Source organism: Cervus canadensis, chromosome 27 (assembly GCF_019320065.1).
Source record: "Cervus canadensis isolate Bull #8, Minnesota chromosome 27, ASM1932006v1, whole genome shotgun sequence".
NCBI lineage: Eukaryota > Metazoa > Chordata > Mammalia > Artiodactyla > Cervidae > Cervus > Cervus canadensis.
In genome coordinates this window covers 13,655,798-13,673,782 of record NC_057412.1, presented here as the reverse complement: position 1 = coordinate 13,673,782, position 17,985 = coordinate 13,655,798, and positions in this window count along the sequence as shown.

The window sequence follows — 17,985 nt, the reverse complement described above, 5'->3', positions numbered from 1 at the left end:
ATTTGTCTTTCTATCTGACTTACTTCACTCATTATGGCAATCCATTTGCAGAGCTGATTGCAAAATTTTAAACAGAAAAATGACATGATCTGGCTTAAATGTTTGAAGAACTAATGGCAAGTTTCAAAATTATATGAACTATGAATGGCATGGCATTATTTTGTTCCTTTTTATGGCTGAGTAATATTCCATTCTGCATGTGTCACATCTTCAGTGAGACTCGCCTAACCCTGGTCCACCATTACCTCGCTGTCCTGAGCCACTGTAATCTCTTGTCTGCATTACTGCGATTGCATGAGAAATGGTCTCCCTGCTCCTTCCCTTTCCTTCTATATTTCATAGTATTTTGAAACCTGCCATTAGTTCTTCAAACATTTAAGTCAGATCATGTCACTTTTCTGTTTAAAAGTTTGCAATCAACTCCCATTTCAATCAAAGTAAGAAATACACTTCATACAAGGGCCTTAAGACCCACTGTTAATTCCCTGACCTTATCTCTTGCTAATCTACTGACCAGAAATGCAGAATACTGTAGGGCATCTGTTTTAGATGCCCTTTCTGTTTGGAACGCTAATTCTAAAAGACATGTGCTCACCTAATTCCCTCAGCTCCTTCTTGTCTTTCCTCAGACCACCCTTTCTCAAAGGAATCCACCTAAACTAGTAATTTAATGCTGCTACTTGCTCTCCAGCCACAGATCATGCTGCTCTTTCCCCCTCATTCTGCTCCACTTTTACCATATTTTAATAGCACTTGTCAGTTTCAACATGCTACACAATTTACTTATTTATTAGACTTACTATTTATTGGGTGTCTCCTTCTACCTGAACATAAGCTCCCTGAGGCAAGGAGTCTTTATTTAGTTCAGCAATGAGTTCAAGAACCTGAAAGATGTAACACTTAATAAATATTATGGAATTAATGAATAAATAACTGAGAGAAGAATAAAAGCCATATTCTATTTCATGCTCACTCTGGACAAAACAAGCATATCTGGTGGCACTTTATAAATACGTTCTCTCTGTGAGTATGTTTGTGTATTTTTCTGACTTCATACGTTGAAATTGCTAAATGTCAATAAGTGCATGATGATTCAAGTCCACTAAGTTATTGCCAGACATGGTACCAGAGAGCTGAAATTCAAAAATTTTGAACTTGCATGAGGCATTTTTCCTCTAGAGAAGCCCACAGTTACTATTTGTGGTAGGGACAACAGGAAGTATTAGCTTTGGCTTGTCATCTTGTTACCAATTAGAATTGAAAAGAACATTTGGGGACTCCCAGGCAGTCCAGTGGTTAGGACCTTTTACTTACACTTATGGGGCCCAGGTTTGATCTCTAGTAAGGTTACTAAGATCCTAAAATTCTTGTGAAATGGCAAAAAAAAGAATACTGACTCCTCAAATCTCAGCACAGAAAACACACAAACACATAATGATCATGCCATTTCTGACTACTTTGTCTAAAGCAAATCATGTGGCCCTACTAAATTTCATCCAGAAAAAGACAATCCTCTATGTTCTAGAAGAATAACCAGAAATATTGATATTTGAAACTATAATAATGACCACCTAATGGCGTCACATAATTTCAAGCATTCTTTTTTCCTTTCTCCCCACCTTAACTGTCTCATCTATAGGCAGCAGAGAAGGAGAAAACGATCAGTTTTATGAGCATCTGGTGTTAGCCCAGCTCAACCATTTAAACTCTCTGAGAGCATCACCCTATTTGCTAAAGACAAATGCCACTCCAAAATATCACAACATTGAGTACTCTGGAAATTATCTTTTTGCCATGATTATAACTAAGAAGACATCAAACCAAGTGTTTTCTATTCCTTAATTCCCCTTGAAATTACTTGCAGTATTTGTTAAAGATAAATCATTGGCATCACTTTAGGAGATCAGGATTGAATAGATCTGAGATGAATATCATAAATACATGGTTAAAATGAGTGTCTCTTCCAGCAGGATTCTAATGTTGCCATGTGGAGACTAGAATTTGTATCCAAAGAAAAAGTTGAGTTGCAAGCTTTTCCTGACTTCCAAAATACTGTTTCAAAGTAGCCTTGGGTCAAGGAATCAGTATTTCTAATCAGTACTGCAAGTGATTCTGATGATCTGAAAGTCTTGATAACTGGTTACTCAACCCTTGATTACAGAAGAAGAAAGCAACATTTAAAGAGAGTTAGTCTCTCATCTCTGAGCCTAGATAGCAAAATAGGGAAAGCATTGGTAGTATAACTGAAGGATGGTAAAGAATGTTCAAATTTTAAAAATGTAGAGATATTCAGTCAGCCTCATTTAAAGTGAGAAACTTTACAAAATAGTTAAGTGACTTATCCTTGGGGCAAAGAGTTTGCAACTCCAGAGTCCCAACTCAAGTATATGCCACAGGACATTTATGCCTAATTATGACATCTGTTGGAGAAGGAAATGGCAACCCACTCCAGTAACCTTGCCTGGAAAATTCCATGGATGGAGGAGCCTGGTAGGTTACAGTCCATGGGGTCACAAAGAGTCAGACAAGACTGAGCGACTTCACTTTCTTTCTTTCTGTAGTTCCTTTTGGAGAAGGAAATGGCAACCCACTCCAGTGTTCTTGCCTGGAGAGTCCCATGGACAGAGGGGCCTGGTGGGCTACAGTCTGTGGGGTTGCAAAGAGTCAGACACGACTAAGCAACTAACACACACACATGACACCTGTCTTCCCTTCCCTTCCTTCTTGCACTCTCCCTTTCTTTTGTAAAAATTAATAAACAGAAATATCAATTAAAATAGAGTCGAGAGGCCAGGAGAGGGAGTTCTCACACCCTAAGACAATTCCTGTGTACTAAGTCACTTCAGTCATGTCAGACTCTGTGTGACCCTATGGACTGCAGCCTTCCAGACTGCTCTGTCCTTGGGATTCTCTAGGCAAGAAAACTGGAATGGGGTTGCCATGCCCTCCTCCAGGAGGTCTTCCTGATCCAGGGATTGAATCCAAGTCTTACATTTCCTGTATTGATAGGTGGGTTCTTTACTCTTAGCCCCACCTGAGAAGTGCTCCCTAATACAGTAGCAGAGCCCCAAAGGAAGAAGACCCTTCATTCCTGCCAGGAGTTCAGCTGATGATATTGTTCCAATTCAGCCACTGAAAATCTACTATGCTTCAAACTCTCAATTCTTCAATGCAGTCTTGTTTACTATGCCCTCCAACTTCCTTTTGCCTTCTCTACAAGCATTCTTCTCTTTATCTCACTGGAGAATGACATGTGGCTTGCCATGAATGTAGACCCTGAATTCCAATTCTTTGTTGATCCCAAGTAAACCTTTTTTTTTTTTTTTTTTCCCCTGGAGAAATAATTGGCAGTGTAGTGGTCAATCACTCACATTCCCTTTTCTTCTTCCTTCTTTCTTTCCTTCCTTCCTCCCTTTAAGAATTTTCCATACTATAAAATTCGTTCAGTCACTTGCTTGTTAGGTACAAAAGGGAAGGAGATGAGTCCTAGAGTGTGAAATGCATCTGCCATGAGTGCGGAGTATGTTCATAGGACACATTCTGCTCCTCAAGTTCACAGCCAGTCTTGGATACAACCTGCTGCCAGTAAGCTCACTTTGTCTTTGCAGCCAGCCCCCAAGTCTCAGTTGTTTATCATTTTCCCTTTGAAAGCTGCTGTTGCCCAATTCTTAGACTTCCAGCTGATGTTTACTGCTTTTAAAGGAAGGCAGTCTTCCGATTAATTTTGCTGAGACTATTTCTGTTAATCATTATGTAAAGTAGGAAATAAAAATATTAACATAATGAAATTTAACACAAAAGATATTTTAAAGTTGTTAAAGTCACCTTTCCAGTCTGTGCTGATTTTCTAAAGAAATGAGTTAGACTCTTTAAGATTTTGTGCCAAACTGTTATTTACGACTCCAACACATCCCAGTTTCTCCAATGAGAACAGAACGCATCACATGCTTGACAATGTATCTTCTCCTCTCTTATCACTGTGCATCTGAGAAGATGTGTATTTTAGGTGACATTTATCTCAAATTAGTTATTTCTGTCACATCCTAACACATAACCATTGTCATACAAGATATTCTAGTAGTGAAGTCTCTAGACTGCTTAATTTCAGTACATTGTTCATTTTTATACCTTAGAAGCCATATGAAAATAGCACAGTGAATACTAATGTATCTTTTAAAAAAATAAATTACAGAAAAAAAAGAGATATCTCAAAAGTTAATAAACTTCTTTAGTTACATCTCAATTTCTCTTTACTTAGTATCTCTCATACTAAGCTTCCATAGAACAAGCAAAAAGTGAGTGTGAGTCCAGTCCCTCAGCGATATCCAACTCTACGCGGCCCCATGAACAGTGTAGCCCACCAGGCTCCTCCGTCCATGGGATTTCCCAGGCAAGAATACTGGAGAGGGTTGCCATTTCCTCCTCCAGGGGATCCTCCTGACCCAGGGATCGAATCCATGTCTTCTGGATTGGCAGGCAGATTCTTCACCACTGCTCCACTGCAAAACCCTCAAGCAAAACGTAAGTGAAACCAAATCTCCAGGTCACTGAGTCCTTCCTGAAGGATCAGAGATGTCTTGTCACCTTGAACACATTCCGTGAGTTCCATTGCCTCTGTCTGCACATTTCTCTGGCAGTCACTTTTTGTTGCAGAATTTCAGTAAGCTTGGGCTCAGGAGGTGGACTTCAGTTAAGGAAAAAAGGAAGTTCCCGAGGACAGAAAAAAGAGAATATTCATTCCATTACCATTCATACCAGAAAATAGCCCCTTTAATTTTATATAAGCTGTTTGACAAAGATTAGTATGGATATTCTTTTTCTTTAACTTAGAAGTATATTATTCTGTGTTTCTAATAAAAAGTGATTTGAATGCATAATATCCACACTGCAATAACATTGGCAAGCCCCCAAAAATTCATAATAAAACTTTAATGTCATATGTGACAATTATTAAAGATTTTCTGATACCATTTTTTTTTTTTTTTTGCTGTTTCAAGTGGAAAGAAAATAAGGATGGGGATTAAGAGGAAAAGGATTGCTTTTGATTTTCTCCTGAAAAGATGGTGAAAACAAAAATTGATGGTCATGTTTCACTGTAATTAACCAAGTAGCAGAAACCATTATTTATAGTTGTCCCTAAGGCTATACTGTAGGTTAACCCCATTTTCTTGACATTTTCTTTAAACAATTGTTCTTAATCATTTTGCCATTTTGTGGAAATCACTAATCCATGTGTCCTCAATAGAAAAGTATCAGCTCAATTACTCCACTAACATTTTTAATCTTATCTACTGTTCCAAATCAGAGAGTTGAACACTTGAAGCCTTTTCTGAATTAACATTATAGTTTTACATTAAAAAAAAATTATCAGAGGTATCAATTTAATTACTGAACTTCAGTGAATTTTCATTCTCATTTTTTGCTATAGAGATGTTTTATCTATAAAAAGTAAATATATTAAGATAAAAAGAGGTTTCTTTCTTTACGTAGCTCTTCTTAACATCCTTATGGTTTAGCCCAAATTTGGATGAATTGCTCTCAAATAAGCAAAACTCCTCTGAATGACTGACAACTTTTGTAGACACAGCTGTATTATGTATTATGATGGCAGAATTGATTATTTAACTTTAACTCTCATTTTATTCTTATTGCAATTATGAATACATTTGGAGAAAGGTAATTTTCATAAAGATAAATTCATTATGCAGTCTTTCCTTGATTTAATCAGCATTTGTTTTATTTGAAACAACAAAGATACATTTATTTCAGCCAGCAAATGTGTAGCTTTAAGCAAAAACACTTTGAATTATGTAGTTTCCAGAGCCCTCTAGCATTAATTCAATTAAGAACCACTAAATTACTCAAGACACTGAAGAACCCCAGTTTCCAGGGAACCCCAGGGAATTAGAATTCCCTCTCCAGAAGGCTGGAGAAGAGAGTGGGTATCTCCATTTTTAACAAATGCCCAGTTGATAATTTGGGGAATTTCATTTAAAGAAATACAGATTTTGAAACCCCATGAATTGAAATGACACTTCAATTTTCAAAACCTGAGAAAGTAATTCTTCAATCACTTGAAAGCAATTGCAGATTTTTCCGTGTTAAATAACTATTACATACAGTTTCTGAATAATTCTAATTGAAAGTGTTTATTACTTCATACTTCCAAATAAAAAAATTGAATTTCATAGGACTGTGAAAAATTGCAAATCTTTGAGTGGCCTTTAAGCAAATAAAGTATTGAAATGCATTTAAAATAGAGGGAAACAATGGGATATTTAAAATAAATGAATGTATTCTATATGCTCAATGACTGCGTTCTTAAATCTAATTTGGGTGTGATATATGAAACTGACCCTCAGAATGCAATCAATACTTGTTTCTTACTTGGAAGAATTTTAACGGAAAATATTGTGTAAACTTGGGAGTGGTAGTTACAATGGTCATATTAGAAAGTGTGTATTTAGATGATGAAAATCTCATTATGTCTTTATTTCCAATAGTGGGGATTGATTATAATAAAATAGGGTAGCTTATTGATTTGGGAGCTTCCCAGGTAGTGCTAGCAGTAAAGATCTCCCCTGCCAATTCAGGAGACATAAAAGATGTGGCTTTGATCCCTGGGTCGGGAAGATCCCCTGGAGTAGGGAACGGCAACCCACTCCAGTATTCTTGCCTGGAGAATCCCATGGACAGAGAAGCCTGACAGGCTACAGTCCATAGCGTCGCACAGAGTCGGACAGGACTGAAGCAACTTAGCGTGTATGCTCTTCAATTTTTTATTTATGTGTTAATTTCCAGTACTCATTTTCCCATAACCTGTGGCCATCCAAGCCATTATGAGCTCCTGTACACTCCAAAAGATATAAAGATACACGGGATGGAACCCAAAAGCAGGAAATTAATATTTAAAAATCAATCAGACCCAATCATGTGCCGTTGTCGTTTCTACTTTAATCTCCTTCCTATACCTGCTTCCTCCATACCTCTAGGTTATCTGTAAGTCTTTGCTTTTTGCACCTTGCATCAACCTGAGAAGACCATAGGAGATCTTCCTGCGGGTTCCTCAAGGAAGATGAAGGACCAGGGAACTGAGTTGTCTCATCCACTGCAGGCAGAATCTGGGCCTCCTCATCTTACTTACAGAGCTGCAATGAGAAGCAGAGACCACGTTAAATCTACTGAGCACTCAATCAATTTACAGATATGTGACTGATAATAAAAGACTTCTGCTTTACCCCGCTGCCACCGCCCACCGCCCCCCCGCCCGGAATTCCATGTTAGTTATGCAGCAATAGCTAACACATTCAGGGGCAGAGGTGCAGACGTCAGAGAGCTGATGCAGGAAAGGATTCCACGGAGAAACAAAGAGAAAGTTTAACCAGAAAAAGAAGTAAGTTAAACAGATGAAAGAGTTAAATTTTAGCTTAACAATCACAGAGGTAAAAACCAACAACCAATGGTGTTCAGTTGCTAAGTCGTGTCTGATGCTTTGTGACCCCGTAGATGACAGCATGCCAGGCTTCCCTGTCTTTCTCTATTTTCCAGAGTTTGCCCAGATTCATGTCCACTGAGTTGGTGGTGTTATCCTTTCATCTCATCCTCTGTTGTCACCTTCTCCTACTGTCTTCAATCTTTCCCAAGTTTGGGATCTTTTCCAATGAATCCGCTCATCACATAAGGTGGCCAAAGTATTGGAGCTTCAGCTTCAGCATCAGTCCTTCCAATGAATATTCAGGGTTGATTTCCTTTAGGATGGACGGGTTTGATCTTCTTGCAGTCTGAGGGACTCTCAAGAGTCTTCTCCAGCACCATGGTTGAAAAGCATCAATTCTTCAGCGCTCAGCCTTCTTTATGGTCCAACTCTGATATCTGTACATGACCACTAGAAAAACCATAGCTTTGACTATATGGACCTTTGTCAGTAAAGTGATGTTTCTGCTTTTTCATACACTATATAAGTTTGTCATAGCTTTCCTTCCAAAGAACAAGCATCTTTTAATTTTATGACTGCAATCACTGTCTGCAGTGATTTTGGAGCCCAAGAAAATAAAATCTGTCACTGGTTCTAGTTTTTCTCCTTCTGTCATGAAGTGATGGCATGGGATGCCAAGGTCTTAGTTTTTTGAATGTTGAATTTTAAGTCAGCTTTTTCACTCTCCTTTTCACCCTCATCAAGAGGCTCTTTAGTTTCTCTTTTCTTTCTGCCAGTGGACCATATTCTGTCAGAGTTCTCCACTATGACCTGTCCTTCTTGGGTGGCCCTGCATGGTATGGTTCATAGCTTCACTGAGATGTACAAGGCCCTTTGCCATGACAAGGCTGTGATCCATAAAGGGGGAAGTAACCAAGAGTTCCACAAACTATTATCAAAACTTTTAGTACCAGCTTGTGTAAAATAGAGATTTTTTTCAGACTTTAGGGAGTTATTAGAATGCATAAAGGATACATTTTGTAGTTCTAGCAAGTTCCAGGATAATACATCATTTTTAAACAAAACAAACAAATGTTTGTATTAAATGCAGTATAATAAGACTACACAATTCACTTCACTTTGGGTTAAGTTTGTCTTCTAAATGAGCTCTAAATCTATTTTAGTGCTTAGAGCATTCTGAATTTCAGAAATAAAAGTGAAAGCTCTTTATTGTCAAACCTACTGAAAATCACAAGAGTATAAAAAATCAAAAGAATCACAGAATTGGATGTTAAGGTTGAAATCTTGTTGTACTAGCAAAAGCAATACAATAAAACTCAGAAATAGTTAACATTTATAGAAAATGTCAAGCTATTGAAGAAATAGTTAAGAAGAACACCATCCCTCTCCTTCTGTAAGTAAGTGTCCTAAGAATTTACACTCCATCCTAATCCATACTTACGATATTATTATTTAAAAAAAATTATGTGGAAAAGATTACTTAGTACCTTTTCTCTGCACATAACAAAACAGATCCACAGAGCCTGAGAAGAGTGTAAAGTGACTGAATTGGAAGTGTAGTGTGAAAGGCCACTCAGTAATTCCACTCCAGACTCAATTGTATGGCCATAGTCCCTGAGTGGCTTTTCAAAACATGTTTTCAAGTAATCTCTAGTTCATGAAAGACACAAAAGTGTCATTATCTCCAGAAAGGTAACTAGAACTGGCTGAAAACAGAATTTTGTGGCAACCATGGGCAACCCAAATAAAGACTCATTCTAGCACAATTCAAATGGATCTGATAATTTAAATTAAATTACATTTAAGCTTGTTACAGGCTTAATTTACATCATGCCAAAAGAATGGTTCAAAGCCAGTTACTGGACCTATATTTCATGGTATCCAAAATTATATTTAAAATATCCTGTATATTTAATTATCATCTTCTTATAAGATGCATTATCATATCTATTATAATTAATGTCATTCAGCTCAGTTCGGTCTCTCAGTCACGTCTGACTCTTTGTGACCTCATGGACTGCAGCACGCCAGCCTCCCCTGTCCATCACCAACTCCTGGAGCCTGCTCAAACTCATATCCATCAATCAGTGATGCCATCCAACCATCTCATCCTCTGTCGTCCACTTCTTCTGGCTTCAATCTTTCCCGGCATCAGAGTCTTTTCAAATGAGTCAGTTCTTTGCATCAGGTGGCAAAATTATTGGAGCTTCAGCGTCAGTCCTTCTAATGAATATTCGGGACTGATTTCATTTAGGATTGACTTGTTTGAGCTCCTTGCTGTCCAAAGGACTCTCAAGCATCTCCAACACCACAGTTTAAAAGCATCAATTCTTCAGCCATCAGTTTTCCTTATGTTCCAAGTCTCACAAATCCATACATGACTACTGGGAAAACCATAGCTTTGATTGTACGGATAGCAAAGTAATGTCTCTGCTTTTTAACATGCTGTCTAAGTTGTCATAGCTTTTCTTCCAAGGAGCAAGAGTAAATTTAATTTCATGGCTGCTGTCACCATCTACAGTGACTTTGGAGCCCAAGAAAATAAATTAATGTCATCAGGAACTTACAAATTCTATAGAATTATTTTGAAATGGCATTAAATGGGCTAGCATACAATCTTAGTAACGTTCAGGTGCTATAAGTGGTAGCTGTTTTTCGGTAAATAAACCGACATGAAAGTTATGTCTCATCTTACTGTTATTCATTTACTGGTTTAATAATGGTGTTCATTTTGCTGACTAGACAAATGAGTAAGAAATATATTTTAAACCACCTACTCATATTGGACAATTGAAAGTTTTCTTTTTTATTTTAAACAAGCTGTGTATACATAAATACCTAGGTTTTTCTATTCTTCAGTATTTTGGTTGACATGGTTAGATTGTCAAATGTTTATGGATTAGTGACATCACCACAATGGTGATGTATTTGTTCCTTCCTGATATTTCTCCCCTTCAGAATAAGAACAACTAACAATTCTTCAAAAACAAGACATCACTGAGAGAATCCTAGGAGTGAGGATGAGGCTGAAGTACCCTCCCACAACTCAAGGACCCAGACAGACTGCACTAGAAGGTAAGAGGAGTGGTTACATGTTGACCTCATTGTCTTCCCCCAGGCCAGCACAGCACCATATGGAGAGGTCTCCCCCAAGCCTTCTGCTTTTCCAGTGGGGGGAACAACCAGCTTTTTCAACATTGTGGATCACTTGGCTAGAGTCCATACTCTGATCTCACACCACTGGGATTACTGGGAAATATTGGAACTCAACCACTAGGAATCAGACTGTGATGGAGAAAGAAGAAAGGGCTTGAAAAAACCAGCATAGGTATTTGGCAGACAAAGTTCATACATGCAATGCCTATGTCCTGGACAGTGACTTCGTTCATTTGCAGAACAAAGTCAAGAGCACATTCTGACCAGGGAACTTCTTGGGGTCCAGATCTGCCTGATTCCGATGCTCTGATGAGTTTTGCTGGCCCTAAAGCCAGACCAGGAGCTGCAGCATAGCTTCATTTGCTGTGGGGAAAGTCTTCTAACCCCGTCTAGTAACTGGCTGCAGTACCCAGTGGCACCAAGGGGTGGGCATGCAGAGCTGAATGGATCCCGGAGCAAAGCCAGGGCTGGCATGGAATGTTCCTGAGCTACACACACAGAGATGGGGTTAATTAAGAACTGAGGGTAGCACCTGGCCTCTTCCAACTGAAAAGCCTATTTGGGAAAATGAGACTATCCCAGAGAAGCCTTTCTCCCTCCCACCTAGTCAAGAAGGCTGAGATGCGGGCGGCCCCACCTGTTAAGGAGAGTGTCTGTCTGACCCGAAGAGTGGGGACAACTCCTGAAGGCATGCAGCCACCCGCGCTCGCACTGAGAGGTGGATGCGTGCATGTTCCATTGCTCAGCTGTGTCTGACTCTTTGCGACCTCATGGACCACAGCCCACCAGGCTCCTCTGTCCATGGGATTTCCCAAGCAAGAATACTAGAGTGGGTTGCCATTTCCTCCTATCGGGGATCTTCATGACCCAGGCATCCAACCAGGTCACCTGTGTCTCTTGCTTTGGCAGCACCACCCGGGAGAGATGCGTAGACAGAGCTAACAGTTTTTGGAACAAAGTCAGGGACCCTGACTCTGCTCTGAAAATTAGTTTCACTCCAGGACCTTGAGGTGTGGGTCAGCTTGAGTTGAGACAATGAGCATAGAGTTTTGCCAGCTTTGGAACTGCTTCTCCTTTTATGCCTAGGTGGGGACTCTAACTGATAGTCCAGCTCATCACTGAACAGAGTCTTCAGCCTGTCCAACCAGGGGGCCTCACCAGATCACACAGAAAACTACATATGTCAATCAACAGCCCACATACAATGGCACTTGTAAAGGTATCAGACTTGTGGTTACCAAGGTTAGAAGGTTGGGAAAGGGGAGTTGGAGGAAGTGGTCAAAAGTTATAAATTTCCAGTTATAAGACTAATAAGTACTAAGAAATAGTAATACACAACATGATGACCATAGCAAACACTACTGTATAATATATAGGAAAGTTGTTAAGAGAGTAAATACTAAGAGTTTTCATTACAAGGAGGAATTTTTCTTCTTTTTGCTTATTGCATCTATCTGAGAAGATGGATTCTAGCTGCAACTATTGTGGTAATCATTTCACAATATTTGTAAATCAAACCATCATGCTGTATGCCTTAAACTTATACAGAAATGTAAAAGAGGAAAGTGAAAAAGTTGGCTTAAATCTCAACATTCAGAAAACTAAGATCATGGCATCTGATCCCATCACTTCATGGGAAATAGATGGGGAAACAGTGGAAACAGTGGCTGATTTTATTTTCTAGGGGTTCCAAAATTACTGCAGATTGTAATTGTAGCCATGAAATTAAAAGACACTTACTCCTTGGAAGGAAAGTTATGACCAACCTAGACAGCATATTAAAAAGCAGAGATATTACTTTGTCAACAAAGGTCCATCTTCTCAAGGATATGGTTTTTCCAGTGGTCATGTATGGATGTGAGAGTTGGACTGTGAAGAAAGCTGAGTGCTGAAGAATTGATGCTTTTGAACTGTGGTGTTGGAGAAGACTCCTAAGAGTCCCCAGGACTGCAACGAAATCCAACCAGTGAATCCTAAATGAAATCAGTCCTGAATATTCATTGGAAGGACTGATGCTGAAGCTGAAACTCCAATACTTTGGCCACCTGATGTGAAGAACTGACTCATTGGAAAAGACCCTGATGCTGGGAAAGATAAGGCAGGAGGAGAAGGGGACAACAGAGGATGAGGTGTTTAGTTTGTGGTGGACAGGGAAGCCTGGCATGCTTGGATTCATGGGGTTGCAAAGAGTTGGACATGACTGAGTGACTGGACCAACTGAACTGATGCCTTGGAAAAATTTTCCTAAGAGTTCCTGGTTGTATCTGAAGTTTTATTGACCCGATAATTCCATTTTGGAATAGAGGAGGTAGAAACAAAAGAAATAAATACAGTAAACATCACTCTAAAGGAATGGCACAGAATCAACAGAATACTTACCACCTCAGAACGAAGTTTGTAGTTTATACCAGCCAATGATTAATCCTGGGCTTCCCAGGTGGTGCTTGTGGTACGAACCCGCCTGCTAGTGCAGGAGATATAAGAGACATGGGTTCAGTCCCAGTGTCGGGAAAAGCCCCTGGAGGAGAGCACGGCATGGCAAATCACTCAAGTATTCTTGCCTGGAGAATTCGGTAGACAGAGGAGCCTGGCATAACTTCTGAAAATTCTGGACTTTAACTTTCTTGTTTGTGTCTTAGCCAAGGTCTAAATAACCTCAGATATGCAGATGACACCACCCTTATGGCAGAAAGTGAAGAGGAACTAAAAAGCCTCTTGATGAAAGTGAAAGAGGAGAGTGAAAAAGTTCGCATAAAGCTCAACATTCAGAAAACTAAGATCATGGCATCTGATCCCATCACTTCATAGGAAATAGATGGAGAAACAGTGGAAACAGTGGCTGACTTTGTTTTTTGGGGCTCCAAAATCACTGCAGATGGTGATTGTAGCCATGAAATTAAAAGACACTTACTCCTTGGGAGAAACAGTGGAAACAGTGGCTGACTTTGTTTTTTGGGGCTCCAAAATCACTGCAGATGGTGATTGTAGCCATGAAATTAAAAGACACTTACTCCTTGGAAGGAAAGTTATGACCAACCTAGGTAGCATATTAAAAAGCAGAGACATTACTTTGCCAACAAAGGTCCATCTGGTCAAGGCTATGATTTTTCCAGTGGTCATGTATGGATGTGAGGGTTGGACTATAAAGAAAGCTGAGCACCGAAGAATTGATGCTTTTGAACTGTGGTGTTGGAGAAGACTCTTGAGAGTCCCTTGGACTGCAAGGAGATGCAACCAGTCCATGCTAAAGGAGATCAGTCCTGGATGTTCACTGGAAGGACTGATGCTGAAGCTCAAACTCCAATACTTTGGCCACCTCAAGCAAAGAGTTAACTCACTGGAAAAGACCCTGATGCTGGGAGGGATTGGGGGCAGGAGGTGAAGGGCATGACAGAGGATGAGATGGCTGGATGGCATCACCGACTCGATGGACATGAGTTTGAGTAAACTCCGGGAGTTGATGATGGACAGGGAGGCCTGGCGTGCTGCAATTCATGGGGTCACAAAGAGTCAGACACGACTGAGCAACTGAACTGACTGACTGACTGACTTAACTACTTTTCTTGAAAAGAAAATCCTTTACTTCTAGAGTGAAATAGAGATATCAGTAATTTGGGTCCCTCTCTTCAGCTGTCCTTGGGTTGGACAGAAAACATGGTGGAGGGTCAGGTAAAGGATTGTACATGTATGTGTGAGTGTGTGTGTGTGAGAGAGAGAGAGGTTGGAGGGGTTACAGAAACTGAGAGAGAAAAAGGAAGAGGAGGAAGGGGAGGGCCAAAGGGAGGAAGGAGAACTAGACTGAGTTTGAAACAAAATCTGGAATTCGAGAACAGAAAAACCAGAGTGTTCTTTTGATCTGGTACAGAATAGATTCAGATTTATGCCTCACATCATCTGAAGAGGGAGGAAAGCATGAAGTGACAAAATTTGAGTCCTTTGGGTCATGGCTTTAAGTTAGAAGAATCATGAAAATATTCACAGTGCACTCAATGTACTGCTGCTTGTAAGTTTAAGGTTTCAAACTCCAGTTGAAAAAAATCCTGTTTTTTCATTCCTTGAGTTCTGTCCTAACTTCATCAAGGTGAGTTCAAATCTTTAAGTCCTTAAAATCACTCTCCACACTGCAAGCATCTCACAGCACTTAATCTTAGAAATTACCTCACTAAAAAGAAAAACTCTGACTTATGAAATAGCTAATCTCCAACCATCTTATCACCACTAGCTGATAAAATGTCTATCCTCTTCTGCACAACTACAAACTCCAAGACAATCAGTGGAAACTAAATTTGTTTACTTTCCAATTTGGCTTAAAATAATTTGGAAATTGTTTTCCAATTGGAAACAATTCAAAACAGTTGGAAAACAATTTGGCTGAAAACAAATTGATCAAAATGATGAAGCAGTCAAAATAGAATACTCATTATTTGTAGGCTTTTATTTAATGCTAAGGGTTTCCCTGGTGATTCAATGGTAAAGAATCCACCTGTCAAGGCAGGAAACTCCCGTTCGATCTCTGGGTCACAAAGATCCCCTGAAGGAGGAAATGGCAACCTACTCCAGTATTCTTGCCTGGGAAATCCCAGGGACAAAGGAGCCTGGTGGGCTACAGTTTATGGGGTCATGAAAGAGTCAGATACAACTTAGTGACTAAATAACAACAAATTTCATGGTACCTTTTAACTGACAGAGGAAATTAGTGTTCTTTAATTTGCCATGGGATTTTTAAGCCATTTTCTGTTATATTTTGATTTATCATTTAAAAACTTTAAATGTATTTTCAGTCAGTTATGTCTACTCAGTTTTATGGCAATATATTCATGATATTTTCAATGTTACTTTCCAGTCTAGTGAAAGTCGTTCAGTCATGTTTCCCTCTTTGTGACCTCATGGAATATGCAGTCCATAGAATTATCCAGGCCAGAATACCGGAGTGGGTAGCCTTTCTCTTCTCCAGGGGATCTTCCCAACCCAGGTCTCCCGCATTGCAGGCAGAGTCTTTACCAACTGAGCCACAAGGGAAGCCCACTTTCTAGTCTAAATAGTTTTCAAAAGCAAGTTTGTTGAAATGAATGTTCTAATCATTGAAATCTGTTTAAATAAATTTTGAGCAACCTGGGTAATAAAAAATTTAAAAACACTAATAACTTCCTGAGTTACTAATTAATTATATATATATATAATTTTCATTTTGCTTAATCATCTGAGGTCCATGTTTCCTATTCGGCCATGGTTGTAGTATTAAAAATTGTACTAAAATACTTGAACAGCTTTCAATTAGCATAAGTTGTTTTGGCTTGAAACAATTATTATTTGCAGTTATAGTAAGAATGATTTTCCATTGTTAAGAAAATGTATCCAATAGTTGGTAATACACTGAAAAATTTAAAATATGCCAAATTTCAAATATGATAATGTTTCTAATTTGAACTTAAAATATTTAGAATAAAATGTTTTATGTTTATATATTTCATGAATATTAATTTATAAAGCCAAAGGATAGCAGCTAATTAATATTTTCTATGATACTCATGGGCCATTTTTATTGAAAACAAAATAAAACATTTATATATTTTTACAGTTTTATTTTCTCTAACAGAATTTAATGAGGCATGTTAAAATTCCTTTTAGTTCTTGTTTAGTTGCTAAGTCATATCTGACTCTTTGCAAACCTGTGGTCTGTAGCCCACCAGGTTCCTCTTTCCACAGGATTTCCCAGGCAAGAATACTGAAGTGGGTTGCCATTTCCTTCTCTGGGGAATCTTCCCAACTCAGGGATCGATCCTGTATCTCCTGCATTGGCAGGCAGATTCTTTACTGCTGAGCCAAATAATTAATACCCACTCAGTGAATTAAAAATGACTGGTGACTTCTTTCCCTCTGATTATTGATAGGTCTACACAATTAACTCCTACTATTCAATGAGGGAGCATTAACCATTTAAAAGAAAAAGTAAACTAGGGAGGTCTTTGTGTGATAACATATACATAATTCTAGACATTGATACAATTTGAGTATGCAGTTAAGTCTCATTAAGTGCACTTGCATTGTGCATTTATCTCCCCACTCTCCACCTTCAGAAAATTTTCATCCCAAACTGAAGGTCTGTTCCCATTGAACAGTAACTCCCCATTCCCTCTTCTGTCAGGCCCTGGTAACCCCACTGCACTCTTTTTTTTCCTATTTTGGTTGTTCTGGGTCTTTGTTGCTGCGTGCCTGCTTTCTCTAGTTGTGGCAATTGGAGCGGGGCTACTCTCTAATTGCGGTGCCTAAGCTTCTCATTGCGATGGCCCCTCTTCTGGCTCACAGGCTAAAGGCATGTACACTGCAGTTGTGGTGCCAGGGTTTAGTTGCCCCTGCATCTGGAATCTTCCTGGGCCAGAGATCGAACCCAAGTCCCCTGTATTGGTAAGCTGATGCTATACCAATGAGCCACCAGGAAGGCTGTCATTGTACTTTTGTTCTCTTCAAATTTGCCCTTTCTTGGTATCTCCTGTAAGTGGAATCATACAATAATTGTCCTTTGCATCTGTCTTAATTCACTTGGTATGTTTTCAAGGTATATCCATGTTGAAGCATGGATCAGACTTGTGTTGGTTTTTAATGGTAAATATTTGATAGTATGTCTATATCACACTGGTTTATCTATTTATCTATTCATAGGCATTAAGGCTGTTTCCACTTTTTTGGCCATTGCAAATAATGCTCCTGTGAACATTGGTGTGTAAATATGTGTGGGGCACGGTGAGTTGGGCTTCCCTTGTGGCTTATCTGGTAAAGAATCTGCCTGCAATGTGGGAGACCTGAGTTCGATACCTGGGTTGGGAAGATCCCCTGGAGAAGGGGAAAGCTACCCACTCCAGTATTCTGGCCAGGAGAATTCCATGGACTATATCACCCATGGGGTCACAATGAGTGGGACACGTCTGAGTAACTTCACTTTCAAGGTTAGTAGGAATGATACAAACTTTGCTATTGTCTCCTGTGTCTGTTGCATCTGCAGGGAGATTCTTGACCACCAAGCCACCTGGGAAGCCCTAACTGTTATAAGACCTCTGTGGCTCAGCTGGTAATGAATCTGCCTGCAGTGTTGGAGACGTGGGTTTGATCCTTGGGTTGGGAAGATCCCCTGAAGAAGGGAAAGGTTACACACTCCAGTGTTCTGGCCTGGAGAATGCCATGGACTGTATAGTCCATGGGGTTGCAAACAGTCAGATAGCACTGAGCAACTTTCACTTGTAACTGTTTTCCTGTAAGGTTAGTACAGTGAGGCTGTGGTTATTTTTTGATGTTTCTGTGAGACAATTAGGGCTTGAATCTTCACATTCCATTATGTTGCCTTGCAGAAACTTTTAACCAGGGTTGTCTCAACATTTTTTTTTGTTTTTTGGATTTTT